This window comes from Odontomachus brunneus, unplaced genomic scaffold, assembly GCF_010583005.1.
Source record: "Odontomachus brunneus isolate Ranch 3 - 2012 unplaced genomic scaffold, Obru_v1 Obru_scaffold_210, whole genome shotgun sequence".
Taxonomy (NCBI): Eukaryota; Metazoa; Arthropoda; class Insecta; order Hymenoptera; family Formicidae; genus Odontomachus; species Odontomachus brunneus.
Genome location: NW_022639660.1, coordinates 213,670 through 222,222, shown reverse-complemented (window position 1 = coordinate 222,222; position 8,553 = coordinate 213,670).

Here is an 8,553-nt window from a genome sequence, read left to right as displayed (position 1 = left end):
GCCGGAAATAATGACCGGAAGTAAATTAAACAAAGGTTCGGTATGGTATCATTTGTATTTTGTATGAAGAGTTATGAAGTATCATTAAAGAGGTTTGCGAGTCACCCAGATAATTTTAATTAAATAATAAATAATCATGTGTAACGTCCGGATCTATTTTAGAACATTAACAATATATTATTATAGACCGGGAGGCCGACTTGTCTGATTTCAGACATCACTAGATATTATATCCCTATGTTACTAGATGTAAGTACGTGCGCATATGCATATTCGCGAGCGTTAAAACATTATAATTAAAATGCCGAATGCTGCGTGCTGCTGGAGAGTCTCGAAATCGACGGATCTCGGATCGACCCAAAGAAACCGCTATCGCTCAGTGCGATAAGCCAACATAAACAGGAGCATGAAAGCTGAATCCTAAACACCACTCAGGACACCGACGCGGTGACATCATGCAAAGGAATGAATCTCTTCCCTCGCCATAACTCCATGGACCAATCGGAGAACGACTCTCAGCGACAAAGCGACGTATAAAAGCGCGCGCATTTGTAGAGAAGGCAATATATATAATTATTTTCTTCTCATAGTTAGTCTCTGGTAGCTTCATGTACTTATTCAGCATATTATACTTAGTCGTAAAATCCGACTGTGTTGCAATTACTTTTGCCTACCCTTCATATTTCAAACATTGCGAAATCAAATTCTGAATCACGGGCCGCATCAACCCGCGTGGTATCGGAACTTCCGAGGCTAAGCCAGGAGAACAAGCACCGCTGATTTTCCGCCAGATTCATCAATCGTTTCGCCAGGCTCCCGAAACCCAGGGTAAACTCGGTGAAAAGCAGAGTGGCCCAAAAGCGGAGCCATCACTCTGTTGACCGTCCACGTAAGTCACTGATTTCACTACTTTCAAATTTCCCTATATAGTTATCTATCGTGGACGTAACACATGTATTTGGCCGAGATATCGATCTCAAGCGCTGTTGTGGAAGTACCGTCAGGCACGATCGGTGTACTATCTAGTATTTCAATACTCCTGGTTCTCTTTCGAGTAATTATGTACAATAAGGTCTTTTTCGAATTTTGATATTTTTTTGCAGCTCTTTTGATAAAAATATTTATTTTGACTCCAACATTGACAATCAATCGGTGGAGTCCGAAAAATATGCAAGTTATATATTATTTTAACTTTTTTTCTAATTTTTTTTTACTTGTCAAACGTTGCTGCTTTCCCACAATTTAAACAAGTTACTGATCTTTTAATCACATTATGTAACTGCAATATCGAACGACTAGCGGGGGGCTGCGTTTCCCGCACCCTCCTCAAAACTAACCTAATCCAACCTATCGTCACATTAGCCGTTAGTCATTGTTTATTAAAAAAATATTAAGAAAAAAGTTAAACACTTTAATAAACAATGACGGTTAATGTGACGATAGGTTGGGTTCAGTTAGTTTTGAGGAGGGTTGCGGGAGGCGCAGTCCCCCGCTAGTCGTTTGATATTGCAATTACATAATGTGATTAAAAGATCAGTAACTTGTTTAAATTGTGGGAAAGCAGCAACGTTTGACAAGTGAAAAAAAAATAAAAAAAAGTTAATATACAGGGTGGGCCAAAAGTCTGGATACACCCAAATATGTCATAAACGATGTATTTTAGAAAAAAATGTTTTAGACAAAAGTTGTAAGGCTTAAAAAAAACGCATTCAACGATATTAGTTATTTGACATAGGATGGCGTTGCCAAGGTCAGAACAAGGTGAACTTTGCTTTTTTAAATAGAAACATATATTTTTTTATTACGGCATTTTATTCTACGTAAGAAAGCAAATAACTTTTGCTTGAACAAATTTTTTATACGACCTCTATTTTCTAAGATATTTACGTAAATATCTACAAAATTATTGGTTTCAATAATTTTTTATTTGAATTCTATCAACTTTACCGAAAAATATCAAGAAATAAAAATTGCTTATTTTGTTTTCATAGAGCTTTGAGAATTTTTTCAGAATTTTATATTAACTTTTTAGTACTGCATTTTTCTTGCATTTTCTTGAAGTATTAAAAAGTTAACACAAAATTCTGAAAAAATTCTCAGAGCTCTATGAAAACAAAATAAACAATTTTTATCTCTTGATATTTTTCGGTAAAGTTGACAGAATTCAAATAAAAAATTATTGAAACCAATAATTTTGTAGATATTTACGTAAATATCTTAGAAAATAGAAGTCATATAAACAATTTTTTCAAGCAAAAATTATTTGTCTCTTTACATTGAATAAAATGCTGTAATAAAAAATACATATTTCTATTTAAAAAAGCAAAGTTGACCTTGTCCTGACCTTGGTGACGCCATCCTAGCTCAAATAACTACTGTCGTTGAATGCGATTTTTAAGCCTTAAAACTTTTATTCAAAACATTTTTTTCTAAAATGCATCGTTTATGATATATTTTGATGTTTCCAGACTTTTGGCTCACGCTATATATTGCATATTGCATATTTTTCGGACTCCACCGATTGATTGTCAATGTTGGAGTCAAAATAAATATTTTTACCAAAAGAGCTGCAAAAAAAATATCAAAATTCGAAAAAGACCTTATTGTACATAATTACCCGAAAAAGAACCAGTAGTATTGAAATACTAGATAGTACACCAATCGTGCCTGACGGTACTTCCACAACAGCGCTTGAGATCGATATTTCGGCCAAATACATGATTTTTTAATATTTAATTAAAATTATCATGACTCAAATCTTTTTAATGATACTTCATAATTCTTCATACTAAATACAAACGATACCATACCGAACCTTTCTTTAATTTACCTCCGATCATTATTTTCGGCTAAATACATGATCCAAAAAAGAACAATTAATTACAAGTAATAGAATGACTCACAAATCTTTTCAGTTGCACTTCAAAACTCTTCATACAAAATACAAACGATTTAAAAGAATAGTTTCCCAACCGGAGTTTTTTTTCCAGTCAAGTACATACAAATGTATTCGCATCCTAAAGGGACGTCTACATTGGAAGTAAGCAGTAAGAAGTAGGAAGTAAGAATAAAAAATTGACCAATCATAGTTGATTATTCTTCTCACATTCGACTGTGGTTGGTCAATTTCTTACTCTTGCTTCCTACTTCTTGCTATTTACTTCCAATGTCCCTTTAGACATTACTTAAGACGGTTTTGAAATAAGATTCGACTATGAATACCGGCCTATAACAATGTAATTTACATCAAGTATTTTACTTACTCAATCCTGGTCACAGATGTCTATAGACATTCGATCTATAGACAACGATCATGTAACTTTTCCCCTAGGGCGGAAACGTAAAAAGTGAAAAGTTTCTCGTGATCACTGAACTCGGTGAAGCGTAGAAACGTGAAACTTTTCACGTGAACTTGTTAGCCATGAAATGTACTGGCAGCAAAGTGAAAATCTAGTAACATGATACATACGGAACATATTGGGTGTTTACGTTAAATCGAGTACGAGTTAGTTCCACTAGGGTCGAAAAATGTAATAGGCACAACCATCTAGTATCTTCATAGTTCAAGACAATTTAGTATTTCAGACAGTTCTGCTTTCCGATGTTCGAATAAAGCTAGTGGCATATAGAAAAACTTAAGCAGTAAAACGTAAGCAGTAAGCAAATTGACCAATCACAGTCATTGATTCTTCTTACGGTCCAAGAATCAACGACTGTGATTGGTCAATTTGGTTACTTCTTACATCTCAATGCTTAAGTTTTTCTGTGTGCCACGGCCCTTAGAGTTAGCTAGAGTAGCATAGCGGATAACGTGAGTATCAGGTAGTTGATTTTCAAAAAATGTTAATTATTAATAATAAGTTTAATCTCATATAGTATGTTTATACCGAACGTTTAATACGCGTATCAATTAGTAAATTTATATCCAATTATTTTAATTTCGACGATGCAATATATTAAATTAATACGATACGTGTTTCTAATCAATATTGCACTACTTCAATATGAAGTTGTTTATATACATTGCCGAAATCAAAATAATTCGACATAAAATTATTAATTGGTACGCGTATTAAACGTTCGGTATAAACATACTATATGAGATTAAACTTATTAATAACTAACATTTTTTGAAAATCAACTTCCTGATGCTCACGTTATCCGCTATACTACTCTTACTAACTCTAACTAACTCTACTCGAGCATCGGAAAGAAGTGGGACCCGATTGACCACGATACGATTGGACACAGATTGTAATGATTGGTCTGACCTAGTAATTCACTAGATAATTCTTTTCATCGGTTGGTTGTGTCCAATCGTACCGTGGTCAATCGGGACATTCCCATCGGTACTGGCTGCTTACGATATCGAGTGCAGAGCGAGTGAAAACTAGATCTGAGAGAATAGTACATATTCCCATCTGTAACTAATTAATATTCTATGGCTGCTCTTGCTCTGTTCTGTTCTGGGGGTCGATTGTGTATCTCAAATCAGAGTGAAAATGACAAAAGTGAGAAAATTTACTAGCATATTTGTAACTTCATTGGACAATGCCTAGTGAATTTACTTACTTTTGTAATTTTCACTCCGTTTCAAGATACACAATCGACCCCCTGTTTTTTATCCACAGGAACAATATGACTGCGTAAGCACATCAAGGGCCAAGACATCAAACATGAATCTTTTTACATGAGAATTCTGAATTTTCTTAATTATTTATTGTTTTTCTTTAGTATGAAACTATGAGAAATGAATTGTTTTGCAGTACTTGAATGCGATCGTAAATCCTTTCCTCCAACGTAAACTTGTGAAAAGTGTACATTTCCATATTTTCAAGGTTAGATTTTTCACTTTTCACGAGTTCACATTAGGGGAAAAGATTCATGACCGACCCTCTGGGCACAAAGATTGTCGCAATCGTTTCCGACAGTATCGTAGACGTAAGTCGGTGTCGGAAGTCAACGCACAAGAATTGACGTAGACTTATGCTACATCAATTGTGTCGTCCGACGCAATATTGTCCGAAGTCATATTGTTCCTGTGGATAAAAGACAGAACAGAGCAAAGCAAGAGTAGCTATAAAATATATTAGTTGTAGATGGGAATAAATATTACCAGGGGATACAAACTCGCTTTTGTAAAAATTGGATTCCGTTTTTAGTGGCGTCCTCTGAAATTGTCTCCGGATGTGGGCGAACTAAATGGGTGACGTCATGCGAAGTGGGGATACGCGTCAATGAATATGAACTGGTGCGTATAGGCAGACGTTCTTGAAACGTTTTAGCGAGCAATAGCGAGCAAATGCGAGCAACAGCGAGCACTAATATAAAGCAATAAATATATATATTATCTTATTACTAATCATTGTAGAGTAGTAATAGTGTAGTAATAGTACTAAAACAATTAGCTAAATCGTAGAAGTAGCAACTAACCTACAATATCTATACAATAGCATACAACACATACACACATCCACACAACACATATACACATATCCACATATCCACATCCACATATACACTCATCACACAACTGTATACATGCCATACGTGCATAAGTTGCTTGCTATTGCTCTCTATGGAAGCGGTGCACTTGGACACGGTGCATTTGGACACAGCCAATCACAGCACCGTGTGATTACAGACATTTGTAGAGTCCCTTGGAACAGCGACTTGTGATTGGACTGTGTCCAATTGCCCCGTGTCCAACTGATATACACCCGCTCTCTATAACGTCTATCTGTGCGTGCCATTCATACTTCCATTGGCGCGCATCCCCACTTCGCGTGACGTCACCCGTTTAGTTCGGCTACTTCCGGAGACAATCTCAGAGGGCGGTAGGTGTAGGTAGTGCCACTTACCAGACGGGAGTTATTATTCCCTGGATATTACTTCCTCTCACTCGCTCTGCACTCGATATCGTAAGTATCCACTGAGTTGTCTTGAACCATGAAGATACTAGATGGTTGTGCCTATTACATTTTTCGTTTTTGTGCCTATTACACCTTAGTGGAACTAACTCGTAATCGATTTAACGTAAACACCTATTGGCTTGGTTTACATTGGGTGCGTTCAGGAGACACAGCGGTTACACAACGGTTGAGTAATTAATCAACGTAATTGGTCTAAAGTTAGGGATCTAACAGTAAGGACCAATAACCACTGACCGCTCACTGATCAGCTATGTTTTCTGAACGCAGTCATTGTGCACTTGATACACGTACTAAATAGTAACTTTCTATTAGATAATCTTATGGCTCCTGTACACAGGACGCGGTAATGTTTGCGGCGCGGCGGAAGTTCGCGCGACAGCTAATCAATATGTTGCTTTTCGTAATAATATTCTAGCTCTCACGGAAAAATAACATATTGATTGGCTATCGTGCGGACTTCCGCTGCGCGGCAAGCATGACCGCGTCCTATGTGCAGGAACCATTAATATCAACGAAAGATATAAACAACGGTATATTAAGCTGGTATAATACTCATCAACAAAACGTATTGTATTGATAGAATGCATCGCTGTTGATATGTATTGTCGATATTAAGATTATCTAATAGAAAGTTATTATGTTAGTACGCGTATCAAGTGCACGATGTAAACTAGGCTATTATGCTACTGCTGTGATGAGATACAGGCAGAGAGAAAAAGGAGAGGAGTCATGGGCCAGTATTCATAGTCGGGTCTTATATTTAAGACTGTCTTAAGTTCATCTTCAGATACTCCATAATCAATGAAATAATCTGTACATTATCTGAAGATAAACTTAAGACTGTCTTAAATATAAGATCCGACTATGAATACCGGCCATGGGCCGGTTTTAGCTGATTCCGATTTCAGCTGAAATGGCTTACAGCGCCTCTAACCAACCGTGCACATAAACTACGTGGCCAATGTGCACGAATAGTCTCAAAAGTGAGTAAAGAAGTAATGTTCATGATTCTTGATGTTAGTTAGACAAAGACAAATAATCAACACTATCTGTTCTTGTCTCACCACAGGGGTGCGTTCGAAAACATCACCCGTGTGTATTTTGTCACACTCAGATCGTTCGAAAACCCCTAGTGGGCACACTGACCATGCGACCATGGCCGTTCGAAAACCGTAATCCGTGGACCACTCGTGTGACTTTTCTCCACTCTCTTTTGCGCGGTGTGAATCGGTGGAGATGGTGGAGAGTGCGCAAAGAGTGCAATACAGTATGAAATTACTAAATTATTTATGGTTTTTTGTTCTTCGAAACATTCGTACAACCATTAGCCATCACGGTAAGATAAAAAATTTAAATACAGCAGTATAGGTTAGCCAGGTTTAGGTTTATTTCTATAGTGACGTATATTGTCAGAATATTGTCTTTAAATATAAATAAAGCTTATTAAGCTTTTTGTATTTTATAGGTTCTGAAATTTTCTTACGAGATACGAGGCACGTTAAAAGTCACGAATCAGTAACAATTTGTGAAAAAAAATGGAAAATTTAATCCCGGGTTGTCATATTTTATGCATGGATATTAAAAAAAATATACAAAAGGATGACAAGGGAAATGTTTATATATACGATGTTAAAGGTAAGGAGTAATAAATAAGTATAAATTTCCTTAGGCCTGGTGCCCACGATGCTAGAAATCGATCCGAATTCTCGGACGGAGGAATATATAGCCAATTAACTTTCCAAATAACATCTTGCTTGCACAAACTTTTATAGAAAAGCGACAATTTTATCAGCTACACATTTCTCGGTTCTAGTACTCGGACCGATTTCTAGCATTGTGAATACCAGACCTTAGTACTTGACTAGGTTAGATGATTTTTAAAATACTTTCGATCAGCCATTTTGTACAACACATATGTAGGCACAACACACATGTAGTATGTCACATTGAACATTCTTCCATGGCTGTTCGAAAACTCCTCTCGATACCAACTCCACTAACCCCACCAAGCCCATCCACCACAGCCACTTTCCGTCGTGGACTTTCAGTGTTTTCGAACGCATCCCAGACGAGAAACAATCGCAGAGGTAGACAAAGAGGCGAGTTAGCGGCGGGAGCGTCCCGATTGACCACGGTACGATTAGACACAACCAACCGATGAAAAGAATTATCTAGTGAATTACTAGGTCGAACCAATCATTACAATCTGTGCCCAATCGTATCGTGGTCAATCGGGTCCCACCCGTTAGCGACGATTAAAGAAACATCTCGCTCAGCTATTGACGCATTGCGTTACTCGTAATTCCGGAAGAATTTTCAGGTTTACGTTTTCTGGTCATTGTAACTGAGGAATATTTTGTATAGGAATACTGAGTTAGATACAAGAGAAGGAAATAATTTTAATTTGAGTATTACCCTTATACCCAGATAGCCAAACCTGCGTGAGCAGATTTTGCGCAGAGTCTGTCAACAGTGTCTGTTGGCAGAATGACTACAGACTGCACACAGAATCTGTTTTATCAGTCTCTAACGGCAGATTGGTGGCAGACTGCGCGCAGAGCCTGTCGACAGACTCTGACGACAGACTGACGGCAGATTGCGCGCAGAGCCTGCAGATAGA